Below are 19,996 nucleotides of genomic sequence, written 5' to 3' on the forward strand. Positions count from 1 at the left end.
CAGCTCTATCATGTAAGCAGGTCACAGCCCATTTGTAATAATAAATAATATCTTCTTTTGTATAGTGGCTTCTCTATATAATTATGTAATTGATCTTACTGATAGTTTTTAAATCTTATCTATGTTTGAAAATGGACAAATTACTCTTGACAGTATCTCTTGAGATATTTAGTTGAATCATAGAATTGTAAAAAACATATAGCTACACGAGACCTCAAGAGGCCATCCAGTCCCATCCCCTGTTCAAGGCATGGTAATACCTGCTATAAACATCCCAGACAAATATTTGTTTCACTTGCATTTGAAAACTTCCAATGACAGAGATTCCACAACCTCTCTAGGTAATCTGTTCTAGCACTTATTCACCTCATAGTTCAAAGCTCTTGCTAATACCTAACCTAGATCTCCCTTGTTGAAATTTGAGTGCATTACTCAGGGCTTAGGACTCAGCTGTAGAGCACAAGGGATTCCTATTCAATGAAAAATTCCAGACAAGTCTCTCTAAAATGTGCAGACAAGAGCAGACCTATCAAGAGTGAGTACATATCTTTTTTTGGTTATGTCAATATTGACATCATTTTGTGAATCATTAGGTATCAAATGTTTAATGCTATCATCAAACATAACAGAAACCTATCTACCATACACTTTACCTCATGGCTTTTTATACTGAGATGGATGGGATTGTGGATTGTATATAATTTCCAGTTATATCTGTAGCCACATACAGAAAAATTGAGAGAGATTTTAGATGGTATCAGTGAGGGTTTCTTGGCCTGGAAAAGATTAAAAAGATATCACTACAAAATATATAACAAACTGGATACTTAGACATTTTAGGGAGACTTGCATTTCAGAATAACAATTTTTAACAACTTTTATTACCTAGACAGCAACTGAGCGATATGCAGAATCCTTCAGTAAATACCACTGTGCACTTGGACAAGCCAAAACATTTAATTAATATGAAGTTTAGAAATAGGAAATTTCCAGTACTAACTTGTTAGCTTTAATTGAATTTGCAACAACTTTCTTTAAACTCAATATGGGGAGTGAAATGAAGGCAAAGGAGCTAGTTGCCATTAAATGAAGTAAACATGAATTCTTACTATTGTCATAGAAGGCTGTTACAGGGTTAGATGTAATGTAATCACCCAAAACTGCAGATGTCAATAGAACAATGTATTATTCTGGTGCTTAGCAGAGAATCTTGCAGTCGTGGAAAGACTGGGGGAGGCATTTAACTTAAGCAAAAGGTTAAATATGTCATGAAGGAAGTTTTGCTTGGAGAAACTTTATTAACAACTTTCAGACCTTTATTAATGTCAGACTTGATCTACTGTAAGAGCCTCTTGTTAAGTGGTAATGATCTGATTAAACCTTGAAGCTTTCCCATTAATGATATAAATGCCATCAGCTGCCTGAAATTCCATAGATTTACAGTAAGAGTTACAAAAGAAATGTTCTTAATGTGTTGAAACTGTCTTCAAGAAGACTTAGCATACTATAAGCCAGTGAGAACAAAAAGCAGTTAAGAAGGCCCAGTTCCACAAAGGCATTTAGGTGCGGTGATCTTCAATGTTCTACAGCTAACTTTTATGTGCCTGGCTCAGGAGTGGAAGTAATTATAATGAGTTAGGCCTTATATTCCCTATATAAATGGAGGGAGTTGGGCATCTAGGAATGGAACTTTTGGTGAATATAGGTACATCTACGGCTGTCATTAGGAAAAAAAAACTGAGTAGAGGGGTGCCTCTGCCTCTTATCTGTCAGTGTGAGGTTGATCTCTACAACCCAAAATTATTTCCTGGACTTAGATGCCCTGGTCTTTCTTTTGTGTACAGATAACTGACTTTCTTTTCTTTTAAAATAATTTGGTATTTCGTCCAAAGATCCTTTCATACAAAATGTTTAAGCAAAAATTAAGTTTAATTTTAAGCATGTTACTGTTTCCATTATCCTGAATGGGACTAATCATGTGCTAGCATTAAATACATGCTTAAATCAAGTGTTGCATTAAGGCTCAGATCCACAAATATTCATTTGGGTCTGAGTCTGTTCATAATTTTGGGTAAGTCTAACTAACTTGAGGTACATTCAAAATTATATCACAGGCAATATTACAGGCGATCCCACAATCTACCTTCAATTAGAGTATGCATTTTCATACTATGAGTTTGATTGCCCATTTTGGTATTGAGCACTGTTGTGGGTCTATATGGGGACATAAAGTTTAAATACTAAAAATGTTTGCAGAATAAAAATTCTGAAAAATTTCAGTTAGGGGATGATTAAACTTTTTTTTGGTTGACCTATTTTGCAGTGTAGCCCTGTGAAGTCACAGCTGCTGAAAGGACTGTGGTAATTGCTAAAACATGTGGTCATGTCAGCATGTGCCTTCTGCTAGCTGCAGGGAGACAGAGGAAAGCTTCTTTAGCCCAGGAAGGTGGTGTCACTCTACTGGTGAAAAGTAGCAGTCTGCCATTTGTCATGCAGGATCAACATCCTTTTTTGGGGAAAGGGGAAAGCTCTTCCTCAGGACACCCCAAGAAGCAGACTTATTCAGTCTTCCTGTCCTGAGAGGACTCTCTGAGGCCAACCCTGGCATAGCTTCATAAGGGGATAAGCCTCTGTCTCTGAGACCCTGACTCTTCTGAGCCCCTGGCTTCCTCAGTGATCTGTAGGACCCCCACCTTAGAGAGCTCCTTTTTGGTCAGCTTGCGGGAAGGTGGGGGTATATCATCTTCTTTTAAAGAGGAGGGTTATTAGAAGTTGATGTTCCCAAACCGTAAAGCAGACTTTGCTCCTAAACAGTCTTTATCATGCCATTCCAGTTTCCTATGCCCTCACTCAGATTCATCTGTCACTCCTGGGACTATTTCTTTTCTCCATGTCTTCCCTGGGACCTTCTCTCCCTCCTGCTCTCTTTCTCCTCAGGCCCAGCCAGCCACACTTTCAACAAAACTGTTACAAAACTCTAATATTAACTTCAGGACAGCACTTATCCAGTACAATGAAACAAAGTGATGGAGAGCCAAACAGGAAGTAGTCTCCAGGCCTCCCTGGGGTGAAAAGGGCATATAAGTGGCTTGCTTATGAAACTATTTATAAGAATTATTTACCGCAAAGTCTGCTCATACTGAGTACCCCCCGGCAAAGTTCCCAACAAATACTGCAGGCTAGAACTCAGCTTACTTAGCCTGTTTTGTCATAGCCTTATAGAGCTGCTCTTGGATGGCATTTTTCTCAACCTGCACCAGAAAACTGTGTATTATAGACCAAGCCTTGTTTTCATTTGTAAAAAATCATGTGGGCCATGAATCACGTAATTCATTGCTTCCAAAATCATAAAGCTGGTCTGAATCCAGGTGACATAGGAAGTCCAAAGCTGTACAGGGAATAGACTCCTAACAGTCTAATTCCCAATCATTTGCTCTGACCATTATGGCTAGGGACATACATTACACATAAACCACTTTAAGTGGTCAGAAACTGGTTTAACCCTGTAACAGAACAGACATTCAGAGCACATAAACCAGTTTGAAAATTACTGAAACCGGTTTGAGATAAACCTGGTTGAATGTAGTATCAGACTTAACTGATTTAGGTCAACCCAGTTTATGCAATGTCTGTCCCAGACTCCTTCCTGGTTTAAATTAAACCAGAGTCCCCCAGCATCCTGGCATGCTCTCTGGGCTGGGATCTGGGCTCCAGTCCAGCAAGGCTGGCCCCACCCATCTCCTTCCCACCCAGAGCACTATCACTGCTCTGGCTAACTGAGAGACTGCAGCAGCTGCCAGGCTTCCCTCCCCCCCTTGCTCAAGCAGGGATTCCCCTTCCTGCCCCTCTCCCACAACAGTGACCTGGCATCTAGCCATGCCCCCCCATCCCCCCATGCTAGCTAATGCTGAAAGGCATCTGTGTGGGTCTCCAATTTCACTGGAACAAAGGCAAACAGCTAGCGGCTTGCAAATGCAAATACACCCTGCAGATAAGAAGAGCTTAGAACTAATGCGAGAGATGTTTTCTTTTGTAGGGCTTGATGGACTGATAAACTTTGTTCTGACAAACAACCTGCTGGATGTAATCTGTCAGTCTTCAGGAGAGTAAAGAGAAAGATGTTAGAAATGACCTGGTTGGCAGACAGTCTGAAGAAGCAGGGAGACGGAGATTGAAAAGCTCCATATCAACAGATGCAGGGTGTGACAACACTCCCACCCCTTGAGCAGTCAGTGGGGAAAAGCCTGGGGCTGCAGGCGTGGGTGGGGGTTTACACACCTCCATAATCAGAGCATCCTGCCGGGGCCTAGTCATGCCCCACCTCAGCTCAGCATTATAGAAGGGGAGGGAGGGCGGCTCTAGCACCTTTGGCTTCTAGCCTGAGCCACTGCAGGCATGTGTCAGAATTTCTGGAATGAAAAGGGAATTTCTATCCCCCTCCAAATTGGTTCAAGCTTTGCAGATTAAGCTAACCTACAAAGATTGAATCAATTCAGGCTCAGACTTTTTGAATGTCTGTTTCTAGCTTATCAGACACTTTTTTTTTGGAATTCAAAGTTAGCAGTTTTGATTAAAATCAAAATTTCTCAGCCATCTATTGTTCTATTTTGCTGATACATTAACATGTTTTCTAGAATTGGTGAGCGTGGGAGTGTAAAGCTAGTGTTTTAAACCATATTCCTCTGACTTTTAGTGTTGGTTTAATCAGAAACACAAGGTTTTACTGTTTTATATAAAAGTATTAAGCAGTGCAGTTCTTCTGACCATCAAAGGTTACTGTCCAATGCTTTAGTTTTCTTTTGGAAATAGACCACTAGGATGAAATGGATTAACTTATGGCAATATATGCCTGACTGGTTCCCTGGATAAGTTCTGTGAATAGCTTAAATTAATGTGACACCATGCTGATTTTTGGAAAAAAAAACAAACCAGTGGAAACTAATATGGTACTTTGAGTGCTAGGATTTTTTTCCCTACAACTAACTAAAATATGTTAGAATAAAAACCAAAATGAATAATAAATAAAAAAAAAAAATAGCTTGGGCCAAAGGCGACTTGATGGAAGCAGAGGAGAAATGTCTTCTAATGTCATCTATACAGTTGTTGTTACTATTTTATTCAATCAGGGTAATCAGATAGCACTATTTTCTTTTCCATTTTTTGGACAGTGCATTAAAAACCACTACTTTTCTCCTAGTACCTCATTTATGGCTGAGAAAAAGGAGTCAGGTTTTACTGACCTTTCTCTATAAGCAAAACATGGAGACTGTTTTCTGTTGTAACAATTATATCAGTTCTGAAGAGAAGACTCAATAAGGTTTATAACAGTTTCATGTATCTTTAATTTTATCCTTTATTGGAAAGGAAAAGGCTTCATTTCAACATTGTATATTAAGGAGAAATTTTCACTATTATACGTGACTGAACATATGAGAGAGAAGCTTTTAAGATTTTACTCGGAGCATAATATTAGGTATTTTCCCTTTGTTCTTTCTTTTTAAAGAGGCATTCATGGATAATGCTTCTAATCAACCAGATGCACAGACATGTTCCAATCCACCTGCTTGTTTCATCTTTTAGTAATTTGCTTTTTATAGCTTTGTATGGGTGATTGTGGAATCCATATACATGTAAGTTTAAGTGAGCTTGCAGTAATCTTATGTAATATATGGTTGTATCTTAGCATTTATGTACTGCTTTTCATTTAGTTACCAAGTGCTATTATATATGTTACCTATTCAGAAAAGTTTAAATGCAGGAAAACGGGGCACTCAACAATATTGACAATATTAAAATGATATTTGATTTAGATTTATAATAACCTTGATAAGCACTGCTCTGTAATTGACAATGCCCAGTACAAAATGCAGTGTGAGGAACTTTTCATTCCTCTTTAACACATGAATAAATATCCACCACTGATATGAGGATAATGAAATAAATCAAATCCCTGAAACCTGAACTCATTATATCTTCAAAAAACCCTCATGGAAACGTGAGTTATGTAGACTGCCTGGGAGATGAATAAAACCAGGATTTGTTAGACCAAAATTGGGTGAGGGGCATGATTTCTGAAATGAAGGACCCATGTAATTCTTTGACAGCAATGCCTTTCTCTCTCTAGCAAGGAAACAATTCAACAGCCACAAGCAAATGGTGATTATAAATGGATTCATGTCAGATTTGCTTTTGAGTGGAGTTCTATAGAGATCTGTCCTGGGCCTGGCAACATGTTTATTATGATTTGGATGCTGGAATAAAGAGCAAATTTGCAGATGACCTAAAACTGGGAAGGGCCGAAAATGCTTTGGAAGACAAGTGCAATTCAGAAGGATCTTGATAGTTTGGAGAGCTGGACTAGACCTAACTGATGAAATGCAATGTTGACAAAACAAGGTGCTACACCTCGGGAAGAATAATCAAAAGCACAAATACAAGATGGGTGCTACCTGGCTGCATGGAAGAGGATCTAGGTATCTTGGTGGATTGTAGCCTCCATATGATCCTGCAAGTGTGACTCAGTCTCACAAAAAGTAAATGTAGTTTTGGGCTGCTTCGATAGGAACAAGATGCAGGAAGTGATAGCACTTTTTTACTTGACACTGGTTAAGCCTCATCCAGCATATTGTGTGCAGTTTTGAGTCCCACATTTTATGAAGGACATGGAGAAGATAGAGAGGGTTCAGAGGCTGACAACAAAAATGACAGAGGGCTTGAAAGACCAGCCTTATGAAGAGAGGTTGAAAGATATAGGTGTGTTCAGCTTGAAGTAAAGGTGAATAAGAGGGGACATGATAGCAGTCTTCAAATGTCTGAAAGGCTGCCATAAGGAAGAGGGAGAACAGCTTTTCTCTGTTGTTGCAGAGAGCAGCACATGGACCAATGGCTTGCAACTGCAACAAAGAAAGTTTAGATTGGATATCAGACCCCCCCGCCATCCCCAACTTCTTCACTGTTAGAACAGGGAAGCAGCAAAACAGACTGTAGAATAGAAGTTGTAGAATCTCCTTCCTCTGGTTTTCAAGAAGAGATTGGATAAGCAGGGACAGGGATGATCTAGGGATTCCTGTGCCTAGGAATGTTTTAGAAAGAGTGACAGTTAAAAGCCAAGGAGCACCCCTGTGCTGGGAGATTGCTGGGAGATAATGAGAAGAGCTCTGTAGCCTAAAGGAAGTGGATATTGGAGATGACAATATTAATCAGCAGGAAAACGAAGCAGAGCTCCAGAAGTAGCTTAGTTATAAAAGAAGTTTTAAGGAGCTGGGATAAGATTACAGAGAGGATACACCAAAGGGAATTCTGGCTGTTCAGTAAGAAGGTATGATGTGTGAAATTATGCCTGTTGGCCCTGAGTTGCAGAGCAGAATGAGGGTGTTAGTTTTTCCCGTTCTTCTGGGCCTTGCAGGTTGAGCTCAGGAAGGACCTCCCCCACCCCACACTTCTCGTTATAGCTGCCAGGGTCTTTTGGGTTTTATTTCTGTCTTCCTCAGAAGCAGTGGATGTTGGCTGCAGCTGTAGCTGGGGAATTTTGACTGGGGTTTGCTAGTGCTCCTGCTGGGACTAAAACCCAGAGGCTCCTAACTAGAGGGTTTTAGCACTTAGCATGGGATCTGACCAATCAGCATGTTTGGGATCAGGAAGGAATTTTACTCCATGGTGGGTGTGTCCATATGAAATGCTTTATTTGAAATTAGAGCTAAATACTGTGCAGTAAACATCACTGTCTACACATGTAGGCATTTACAGCACAGTAGGTTGCTCTAAACCCGAGTAAATTTGCTATCTGTAAATATAAGTAGCAAATTTACTCAGCAGTAATTACTGTACAGTATGGCATGTATAGATGGCTGACCGGGAGCAAATGTGCTCCTGGTCATCTGGGCAGCAGGGGGCAGGAGATTGCTCCCTGGCCTTGGGAGCTGCCTGCTGCCAGGGTGGGCTCCACCCCTGGAGCCTGGGTGGGGACAATGTACCCTGGCCTCCTCCAACACCCTGTCCATGGCCTTGGAGCCAGGGCTGGGAGATTCTTATCTCCCAGTCTCATCAACTTGGTTGCTGGGAGCAGCCTGCTGCTGGGGAAGGGGGACACTGTCCCCACTGAAGCTCTGGTGTTGAAGCCTGCCCCAACAGCAGGCAGCTCCTAGGGACAGGGAGCAATGTCCCAGCCCCCTCCAGGAGACAGCTTTCTCTTGGCCCCTTGATCCTTGTCATCCCCTGCGCTAGCACCCAGGGGAAACCTAGAGCTTCACCCGGCTGCTGCAGAGGGCCAGTGCAGGACTGGCAGTGGCAGAAGCAGAATGCTGTCATGAGTAGTAAATCTGCTCTTGCTTCTCCACATATGTAGACACCTGCCTGGGTGCATTTACTCTACAGTAAACCTTTCCTGGAGCATTTGCATGTATAGACGCACCTGGTTAGATTAGTATGGGTTGTCAGGGTTTCTGCCTTCTCTGCAGTGTGAGGCATGGTCCTCTCCCTTGGATCTCTTGAGCACATTTTAACAACTCTTGCAGCAGCAGGACACTGATCACTGTTGTCCCTCTGCTTTACCTGTGGCAGGTTAGGGTGCAACATTTTGTGTTGTGTGATAGGATTGTTTGTGTAGTTTTAGTAATAGGTCAAACACAGATTTGTATGGGATTGTTTAGATAGGAATGATCTTGTCTCATTGACATAAATGACCTTCAGAGATCCCTTCTAACCTTACTTTTCTATGATACCCAATGAAAAGCGCATGTATCAATATTAGGGTTGCAACTTGTGTCACTGGCACTCTAAGTTCCACTCCAAACATTTATCATAAGCCTCTACGTTTCCCTCATGTGCATTGTCATGTGTGCATCTATTAAACGTGTGTGTCTATTAACCTCCAGGCTGACTTGGATAAGCTTAATAAGTGGGTGGATACAAACCTGATGATGTTCAATGCTGATAAATGCAAGGTACTCTACCTCAGGGAAAGAAACCCCGCAGCATACTCATACGCTTGGCAGTGCTACGCTTGCTAGCACCACTGCTGAAAGAAACTTGGGGGTCATAATTGGCCAATGAGATGTCGCAGCTGGTAAAGCAAACAAAACCCTGGCTTGCACCTATAGATGTGTCTCAAGTAAATCTCAGGATGTCATCCTCACACTGTACTTGGCCTTGGTGAGGCTGCAACTGGAGTACTGCATCCAATTCTGGGCTCCGCAATTCAAGAAGGATGTCGAGAAGCTTGAGAGAGTCCAGAGGAGAGCCACGCACATGATCAGAAGACAAGAGAATAGGCCCTATGAAGAGAGGCTGAGAACCATGGGACTCTTCAGTCTGGAAAAGCGCAGGCTCAGGGGAGACCTGGTGGCAGCCTATAAGTACACAAGGGGTGTTCATCAGGCTCTGGGAGAATGTCTGTTCACCAGAGTGCCCCAAGGAAAAACAAGGACCAACGGTCATAATCTCCAGAAGACCATTTTAGGTTGGACATAAGAAAAAATTTCTTTACTGTCTGAGCCCCCAAGACCTGGATTAGATTCCCTTCAAAGGTGATACAGGCACCTACTCTGGACTTATTCAAGAAATGCCTGGATGCTTATCTTGCTGGGGTCCTTTGACCTTTGCTGACTTCCTGCCCCTGGGGCAGGGGGCTGGACTTGATGATCTTTGAGGTCCCTTCCAGCCCTAATGTCTATGAAATCTATGTGTGTTGCACTTCACAATGAACCTACCACAAACCTTCATCTTACAAATAAATTAGAAGGCTGTCAATTTAATAAAGGCTGTTTTGTCCATTAGGCTTTATACAGGTGACTGAAAGGTAGTAGGAAAATGTTTATAAAAATGGTCTTATTCTTAAGAAACTAAAATAGTTATCTGTAAAAGATAGGAGCCATTGTTTAAACAGGAGAGCTGTGCATTAGTGAGTAATGTAAGCCAATTATTATATAGTTAACATATAGAAATTATAGTTGCATATTATGACAGGATATATAAAATTGTTACACTTCAATTGCAAGAAAAATATTTACAGAGCATTTAATGACATCACTGGTGTTACTTTTGCAGAACACTGATTAAATATACTACCAATAAGATGCAAGAATACTGGGGAATTTTTGCAAATAAATCAGAGAGGCAGAAAACAGAAGAATCATGTCATGATCTTTGGAAATACATCTCTGTCCATCTCTCTTTTTAATTGGAAACTACATCTACCATATTTTATAACTGGAGAAATTAAATATTCCTATTTCTGCAGACATAAGTCAATCTTTAAAACCTTTCCTATCAAGTGAAACAAGCAGATTATTTCACTAGAAGCCATGGAGGAAACGTGTACTTAATACACTAAAATATCTCAGAATTATTACCTAATACTTTGATGGGAAATATGCACACTGAGGTGCAAGGCTTCACTCTTGCAAGAAGAGACCTTCATCTGTATACAAAGCAACACTTTTTAGTATTCTTTATTCTGTAAAAGTATTTTTAGTTAAATTTATTACATAAAGACACTTCCACAATCACACAAGTGACTGTATTTTATTGAAATATTGCTTGAAACTGGAGCTTAGAGTCATAGAGACATAGAAAAATAGGGTTGGAAGGGACTTCCAGAGGTCATCTAGCCCAACCCCTTGGCCTGAGGCCCTATCCAAACCATCCCATACAAACTATAATTTAAACTCTATATAAGACTTCTGTCAAGCCTGACACAATATAGACCTAAAACTCTAACCTGCCACAGGTAGAGCAGAGGAACTACGGCAGCCAATATCTTGCTTCTATAAAATGTTGTCAATATATGCTCAAGAGATCTCAGGTAGAGGGGCACACCCCCCACTAAAGAGGAAGGCAAAAACCCTCATGGTCTGTACCAATCTGACCATGGGAAACAATTCCTTCCTGATCCCAAATATGGTTATTGGTCTGACCCTGCATGCATGGGCAAGACCCTCTAGCCAGTAACCTCTGGCTTTGGTCCTAGCAGGGGCGTTGGTGTACCCCAGTCAGAGTTCCCAGCCTTAGCTATAGCCAGCACCCAATGCCTCTGGGAAGGATTAAAAACACCCTGACACATACAGAAGAAAAGTTGGGGAAGGAGAAACCAGCAAAGCCAAGAAGCATGGAAAATACCCCTGGTAGAACATAGGCATAGCTATGCATCCCTGATTAGTGGCTCTCCAACCTCTTCTTGGATACTTCCAGTGATGGAGAGTCCCTTCCCTAGGCAGTCTATTTCACTGCCTCACTTTTCTAACAGTGAATAAGTTTTTTCTGGATATCCAATCTAAACTTTGCAACAACTTCCAACCATTGGTCTGCATCCTCTCTGAAACTAGAGAACAGGTGCTTTACCTTTTTCTGGTAGCCTTTCAAGTATTTGAAGACTGCTATCAATGTCCCCTCTTAAGCACCTTTTCTGCAAGATGAACATACCTAGCTCCTTTAACCTCTCCTTGTATGGTTTGCTTTCTAAGTCCTTGATCATCTTTCTTGCCTACATTTACATCCTCTCCAACTTCTCCATGTCCTTTTAAAATGTACAGCCCTGAGCTGACACAGTACTTCAGATGCAGTTCATCCTGTGCCGAGTAGAGGGGCACTATCACCTTCTGCACCTTGCATGACCTAATGCTTCTGTTGATGCATCCCAAAACCGCATTCACCTTCTGAGTGGCTACATCATACTGCAGACTCATCTTGAGTTTTGTGGTCTACCAAGACTCCCAAATCCTATTCCAGAGTGCTACCCTTCAGCCAGTTTCATAGTTGGTAGGGTCGGAAGGGACCTGAGCAGATCATCAAGTCCGACACCCTGCCATGGCAGGAAAGAGTACTGCGATCAAACAACCCTAGCAAGGTGTTCATCCAGCCTCCTTTTAAAGACCCCTAGGGTAGGAGCCAGCTCCACTTCTCTTGGAAGTAGGTTCCAGAACCTGGCCGCCCTGACAGTGAAGTAGTGCCTGCTGATATCTAGCCTGAATCTATTCTCTGCCAGGTGTAACCCATTTTATATTTCTGATTTTGATTATTCCTCTAAAGGTGTAGCACTTTGCATTTGTCTTCATCCTGTTGTCTTTAGCCCAGCTTTCCAATCTGTTGAGATCTTTCAGAACTATACTCACATCCTCTATGTTCACAATCCTTCCTAGTTTAATGTTGTCTGCGAACTTGATCAAGAAGCTTTCTATGCTAGCATCTAAATTAGTAATATACACATTGAACAGCACCAGGTCCAGGACAGACCCCTGTGGGACTCCAGTTCAAACCTTCTGCCATTTTGACAAGGACCCATTTAATAATTACCCTTTGCTTGTGGTTATTGAGCCACCTGTCTATCCACCTTACCATAGTTTTGCACAGCTCACATTTCTCAAATTTGTATATGAGAATGTCATGCAGGACATTAACCTTGCTGGAGTCCAGATACATTATATCTACAGCATTCCCTTCACCCACCCATGTAGTTACTTTGTCAAGGAAGGAGAGTAGGTTTGTTTGACATGATTTGTTTTTCATAAATCCATGCAGGCTGCTTGAGATCAGACCTTCCTTCTCCAGATGCATGCAAATTACCTTTCTTAAGATACACTCCAGTAACTTCCCACTAGGGGTGTGGAAAATGGGCCATATTTGATTCAGATTCGGCCTGAGTCAAGGACAGCGCTTCTATTAGTTGATTTGGAACCCTGTACCTGATTTGGTTTGGCTGAATCTGAAGATTCAACGCTGATTCAGAGAATCAGTGATTCAGCCATAGACACAGCTTTAAATGTTTTTTCTACATACCTCAAGGTACCAGGCATGGCTCATGAATGCTGCGACGCTGGGGCAGATGGAGTATCATACAGGAGTGTGGGGGGCCCCCCTGCATGCATGGCAGCGAACCCAGAAGTGGGTCGGAAGTGCTTCCAGTCCACTTCCAGGTCCACCAGGAAGTGCACTGCTCCTGCAGTCCCCCCAGCTAGGCGATTGGCCATGGGGGGAACCTGGGTGACCCCTCCCCAGACCCAGGAGGTACCAGTCACCGAGCCAGGGAGGCACAGGGTGGAGGGAGGGCGGGGCACTCCCTGGTGGACCCAGAAGTGGACCACTTCCAGGTCCACTTCCAGGTCTGCTGCTGAGTGCGCTGGCGAGCCCTCCACGCTCCTGTGGGTTGCTCCATCTGCCCTAGCATCACAGCATTCACAAGCTGCCTGGTATCTTGAAGTATGTAGAAAAAAACATTTAAAGCTGTGTCTATGTCCGAATTGCCAAATCTTTCTGAATCTCTCCTAATTGATTCAGAGGTTTCCGATTCAATTCAGAGAGATTAAAGGGTCTCCTGATTTGATTTGGATTCAGAGGTTTGGCCACTGAATCAGACCGAATCTCCACCAAATCAGATCGGGGACCAAAGCTTTGCACAGCCCTACTTCCCAGGTATTGAGGTGAGGTGAACTGGTCTGTAGTTCCCAGGGTCTTCCTTGCCTTTTTTAAAGAGGGGCAATACATTGGCCCTTTTCTGGTCCTCTGGTACCTGGCTTGTCTCGCACAATTATCTGAATTTTAATTGATCCAGTCACCTCACCTCTGTGTGGTCTCCAGGAAATCATAGCATGTTGGTAGGAATGGAACATGATATTTTACATGCCACAGTATAAATAGGTGGTGGCTAATAAATTGATTAATGCCTATTTTACTTTTTTAACATGTATGTTTTATGCATACTTGAAAGACTGTTTGTCATTAAAATACCTATCCATAGCATTTGTAATTTTTCAGTTATAATGTGATGTTCTCTGTACCTTGGTGTAAACTACAAACATTTGCATCATGGAGCAGAGGTTAGTATTCAGGTTAGCATTTACAAAGTTGTTAGTTAATTTATGTGAAGCAATTGCTCCTTAGGTAAGAGAAGTGAAAAAAGAAAACCACCCCTTCTACAAAGCTATAAGGTAGGCAGATAAAAGGGACCCCAGGTATCTAGCTGGTTCAAGAACTAGGAATAAATCCTACCCCTTACTTCATGCTGCCAGCTCATCTTTTGTTGGAAGGAGAGAATATTCTAAAGTAGGAATTAGGTGGACAGGCGATGTAGGGACAATGAATGGCTTTCAAGCCACCTAAGTAGTTGAGTCATTCAATTCTCATAGAAGTGATACAAAAAGAATGGTCTGGGTACTGAGCCAAGGCTGTAATAAACAACACGGTAGCTAGAGAAAAAAGACAGGTCACAGATGCCTGGGAAGGCACCAGAAAGTCATTCTGTGTATATATGTTTGGAGTAATATACACAATTGCAGCATATCTGTAAAAACTCTTCTTATAACAAAGAACCAGTTCAGTTTTACAAAAACAGAGTGCGCAGGCAAAAGTTTAGAAAAGTTCATATGGTTTCTCCTAGACCAAAAATAGCAGACAAATAACAGCAGAAAACTAACCCAACTAAAACCAGTTAGAAGTGACTTCTGGACGAGTTTCTCCCAGAAGAACCAATGAATATACATTTACTTTTCCAATAGAAGCTGCAGCAATGTCTTTCAGCATCCCAGAGGGTATTGCTCCAGTCTCCCTTCCCCCAATCCCTTTTTCATACTTCCTTCAGGGAGACTTTGTCTTGGGCTGGACTCTGCTGCTCTAGCTGAGCTAGGGTGGTCATCATAGAAGACATTCAGGTTTTCTGCTACTCTGTCCTGTTTCCCCTATTGATATGAAACCCAACACCTTTACATCCTCTATTTTTCTTTTGAGGACATAAAGGCATCAGGTTTTATATCAATAGAGGACAGAGGACAACTGGACTGTCCTCTATGATGGCCAACCTAGCTGAGCATGAAGCAAACTCCTTCCCCTGACTACCTTGGGGCCAGGAAAGCCCAGCTCCTTTCACCAGGCCTGCACTGTGATAGAGGGCTACAAGGAGAAACAGGGTGCTGAGACTGCTGTGCCCCCTGCAAAGACCTAGATCTGGAAGATCCTGACTTCCAGACCTATACCTCTACACTCCTGAGACTCAGACCTCTGAGACCTAGACCCCCAACACCATTGCTATTCTTTGGTAGGGTGCTGGAATAGAAAAGACATGCCTGCAACTAAGAAGAGGAGATACACTCTGGGTCTCCTTTCAAAGACTCACTGCCTGAAGGGAGGGAGGGGGGACTGTGAACTCGAGTTCTCCAGGGTGTGGCCTTAGCTGGGGGCCATCAGCAGTGAAGGCTCTCTGCAAAGCGCTTACTGGCCGGTCCCTACAGCATTTGTATAATGCTCTTCATGTAAGTTTTCCTACTGGGAGAACAAAACTGCAAGACTTCATGGTTCATTTGAACACTTGTACACACTCTTAATTTTCTCGTAGTATCACCCTGCATGTGATAACTTGAACCCATACAAGTTTAGCTTAAGGAGAGCAGAGAGGAACCCAGACCAGTACAGATGTCCCCTAGTTGTTATAGCCCTGTAGACTTAATTGGCAATCAGTTAATTTGCATTACAGGAAATCTGAAAACTCTAGCCTAGATTTACCCTAATAGTGCTAATGCCATAGTAACAAGTATATAAAAGATAAAGTTTATCTCTGTCAAGTTATAGTGGAAGCTGTAGTAATTTTGGAACGGTGAATTTCAGAAACGTGTAATGAACTTGCTACAGTACTAAGGGATGGCAGATTTCACAGTGCACCTCATAGTTGAAAGTCTGCACTGGGGTAGGTGTTGCAGAATTTAAAGATCTCATCATTCATAGCCCATCAGGAAGTTTGTCACTAGCTACACAGATCACTATGGGTGATGCTGCTTAGACAGTATACACTGAGTCAGATGTATTTGGAAAGTTTCTACTAATGGGTCACCTACAGAGTCCTCAATGGACTTTCAAGTTATTGTTCCTTGGCAGAATCCCATAGCAGATGTAAAACACTATAATGTAATGTAATATAATATAATATAAACCTTGATTATTAAGAGGGTATTTTAGTTGAGATTAGACTAAACTGATGCTTAAAAAAATAAGGTATGTTTCTTGTATCAGACAAGGTAGAAAGCTGTTTGTGTGCCTTAATTATGTATCTTCATATTTTAATATGTTTGATTTCATTTAATTTTAATTTGAAATCTGAATTCCATGACTTTATAATCCTTTGTTTTAAGGACAACTGTAATATCCCAATAATGCTGTTTTACCTTAAATTAAGGGTATATATTGTATCTCCCTCTTACTGTGGTTTTTGTCAAATGTTTTTATTTTTTTTAAACTAAAACATTCATAACAAGAAATGTAAACAATGAAACCAAAAATACTGTTTAGCATGCAGTATTTCTAATGGCCTGACTTATTACCCCTTAAACATTTTTAAAACAATTAAAAAAATGTTACTTATATCCATATTTACCCCATGGGACAGTGAAGATGGCATGGATTTTTGAACTACCCCATTGAGACTTTGGAACTGGTTAACAGATGTACAAAAGGTTGCTGACTTTCTTGCATCATCTACCCATGACCAGTATATATCAGATCTGAAGAATCCAGGAGATGCAATTGCTCTCTCAGGTACCTACCTTTTGTGAATTAGTTGCTCATGATCACTGACCACTTCAGATACAGGCCTCCACATGCTCTGAAGTATCAGAGTTTTAGTAGAATCTGGCAGTGCTTTCCTTTGTACTCCATCAAGAATCCAAAGCAGATTGGTCCTGGCCTCTACTTACCATGTGGCATCCTAGAAATGAAAGGGCCCCAGCTTTCCCAGATCCCTTTCTTTCTTCCCTCTCTCTGATTAACCTGGCTGAGCTGATCAGGTGAAACTTCCAGTTGTCCTTGAAATGCCTATTGTTCCTGGGATCTCAGTTTCAACCTAGAGCACTCTTGGGAACTCCAACAGCTGAGAAAGCCAGGGGCAGAGGTGCACTGTATTCAGATTGATCTCAAAATTTAGAAGGTAAATGAATACAAACTGATTTTTTTTTAAGTTTCATGATTTTTAAATCAGTTCTCAAATTTGGGGTGGGGGCCTGACTTGTGAATTTTGAAGAAGGGAAGCTGGCAGTACTACATACAGTTTATTTTTTATTCCACACATAATGCTACTGCTAATGCAAAGAGGAAATTTAAAAAAAGAACCACGCAGTCATACATCCATAAATTCAGAACTGAGATGCAAAGTTCAGATTTCACGCTGATCCTTGTGTGTATACCTTAAAATAAAGACTCATTTTAAGTTATTTTTAAGCAATTAATTTTTTCGTGGAAACTGATGTTTCTTATAGAATCATACCCAGTATCTTACATTATCAGACATCATCTCAGAGGAGAGGGACAAATCACCATTACATCAAAAAGTGACCCCTGGATAAGTCCATTTCATTTGTCAAATGTAGTCAAAGCCTGCCCAAGCACTCTATTGTACTACTGTGATTAAGGCATAGCCATTTCTAAAGCCAAAAAACATGCTGAGGAGTTAGTTACTTGGCTAGCACTACATTTGGCTGCCTTTGACTTCACAGCCTTATTGACCAGACTCATTCACCAGGGACAGCCTTCAGCACAGGTCTAGAATAAGTCTTGTACTCATGCCTTTGAAACTGTAGCAAGATTCCTTAACCCTTCTGCCATTGCACATCTTGAATTTCCCAAAGAACCCTCCCCAGAAGAGGGCATTAAGTCACATTTCTCTAAGTTTCTTCTCTACAAAGTGGCTGGGTAAATATCTCAGGGTAGGATTAAGCACAGAAGCATTTATGCGATAGATTTGCTTCTTGGAGAAGGAGTTCTTTTGGAATTATTTTCCTTCTTTTAATGCATTAAGTTGAAATACCCCTAGGTTATGGACAGCTGCTCATTTGTAACACTACAAAGCGCTGAGGCACTTTGTACTGCTATAAAGATAGCACTATAGGAGTGAACAGGTTTTCCAAACCCCTGACTGGAGAAATACAAATTTGCCTCAAAGGGGACCTCTCCAGTAAGGGGCAATAGGGGCTGGTTGTTAGATCTCCCAGGCTCCAGGGCAAAACATTAGCTGACAGCCTGCCCTCTCCCCTCCTGGGGGAGAAGGTAGGTTGTTAATGATCAACTGGCAGCTGTTGAAAAGCAGCAGCTGTCAAAAGTGGCTCCTTACTTCTTGCAGGGGCAAAGAGAACTGCTTTTCTCACCCCCACTACCCCAGTAGAGCTGCTGCCACTGTCTCTGCCAGAATGTCAATTCTTGTCAGAGCTCTGGCAGCCAAAGTTCATCTCCTATGCTCCCGCACGGCCCCTATCTTATAACGTAGGTCTCTAGCACAACAGGTGATTGAACTGTCTGGGCAAAACAGAGCCTTAACATTGCACTTGACAGCCTGTGTCTATTTGTCTGTACCTAACACAACTTTTAAAAAATATATCCGATCTAAAACTCCATCTTTTGATTTTAATGAATACTGGAAAAACCTGACTTCTAACAAAGTCACTGTTTGGTCACTTAAGCAATGAGTGAAGCAATGAGTTTGAGATTTCTGTCAGCGATCCTTTCACTCCAGCAAGTTTCTCTTATCCTCTTTACTGCTTAGTCTCCCTTATCCACTTCAGCTGGCTCCCTCACACACCCATTGGCCAAGCTGTCTGTCTCATACCCCACCATTTTTTCCTGGTAAAAATTAGAGAAATGACAACAGCTCATTTAAGTGAAAATCATGTGTTTCCCTTTTTCTGATTTTCGGAAAATCAGTAGAGTGGTGACTTGAGTGGGGTGGGGGTGAAGGGCCAACTGAGAGGATAGCTCTACTTCCATAACCAACAAAGGGTGTGGCCTGCTAGCTTAATTTTGGTTTCAGGAGGAGTGGTGAAACTGTCTGAAGTGATGGGTTATAGAGACTTATACTACATGACTAGAGTCCTCAGCCTATCTGTATAGGAAATCACTGCTTCTGAACCTCTGGATCTCTTCCTCCCTCTGCACTGCTCAAACTGGTGTTTCTCAGTTAAACTCCTAGAGTCTCACAAAAACATTGCACACATCTTAGCCATACTAATTTAGACGTTTCTCTTAGCTAGTCCTACTATCATCCTCCAAACCCTGCCCACCTACCCAGCGACATGTAGAAAAAGAGATTATCTGTTCATTTCCTTTTTATTCCAGGGTGCCTTTATATCTCTTCTTTCTGTTGCTTTCTTTCTCCTGCCTCCTACTGGCTTTCCTTTGTGTATCTCTATGGCCATCACACTGTGAACTCAGCCACTTGCCTCTCATCTGCTGACCTACTTAGTCCTGTCTGGAGAGGCAGGCCAGTCTTCTTAGCCTACTGAAATGTTATGCTGACCTCAGTGCTGACTTCAAAGTATTGGGCATTTTTAGTGACAGGATGACATAACAGTGCAGAGCTCAGAGGGCTCTCTTATCTGTTTCCTTTGATCTCTCATCTGTCATGTTAAGTGCAGTCATTCATTTCTAGGTTTCCACTGTACTTTGTTTCCCACCTTTTATTTCTACATTCATACGATATTTTGTGTACCTCTGCTTTTTCTCAGATTTTACTGAGATTTTTGCTAATGGAAAGGTTTTAGTCATGGACCCATAGCCAACCAAAACAGACTTGTTTTGATTTTTGAATCTTTAGCCTTTGTGGATGTTATTTTGTTGTAAATACTGTTTAGTTGTCTGTGTGGGTTGGGGCTTCCTTATTCTAGAAGTCAGTACAAGTTATGTATCATCCACCCAATTTTGGCAGCCATTGTCTTGCCAGTTATAGCCTATTCATTCATCACCTCTCCAGAACTCATCAGTGGCACAAACTTTTATAACCTCACTGATTTGAGGATTTTCTCCAATCTATTTCTCCTTCTGGTCTCATAGACTTTAGTCCTTTACTGAGAATCCCAGATTAAGAGTGAGCATCTACCATATTTGCTCAACCATAGGCAGATCTAGGATTTTGAAAAGGGGGGGAGAGGGGAAGGGGCGGGGGGGGGGCAGTGCTGGTAGTGTGGTGCGTCAATCACATATAATACAACACATATTATTTCTTCAGTTAAAAGAAACTAAAACCTTTACTAATCAG

The 19,996-nt window shown here is 41.7% G+C and overlaps 1 protein-coding gene across 3 annotated transcripts in view; it reads left to right on the plus strand.

Annotated features, from left to right (window-relative positions):
* Positions 1–448: 448 nt before the first annotated feature.
* LOC109283139 (uncharacterized) overlaps positions 449–19,996 on the plus strand; it is a 64,532-nt gene continuing 44,984 nt past the window's right edge. For all 3 annotated transcript variants that reach the window (XM_059725897.1, XM_059725898.1, XM_059725899.1), the window contains exon 1: positions 449–535. The gene's annotated coding sequence lies outside the window, so the exon portion shown is untranslated. The remainder of the gene's footprint in view (positions 536–19,996) is intronic.

This window comes from Alligator mississippiensis, chromosome 4 (assembly GCF_030867095.1).
Source record: "Alligator mississippiensis isolate rAllMis1 chromosome 4, rAllMis1, whole genome shotgun sequence".
In the NCBI taxonomy this organism is placed as follows: domain Eukaryota; kingdom Metazoa; phylum Chordata; order Crocodylia; family Alligatoridae; genus Alligator; species Alligator mississippiensis.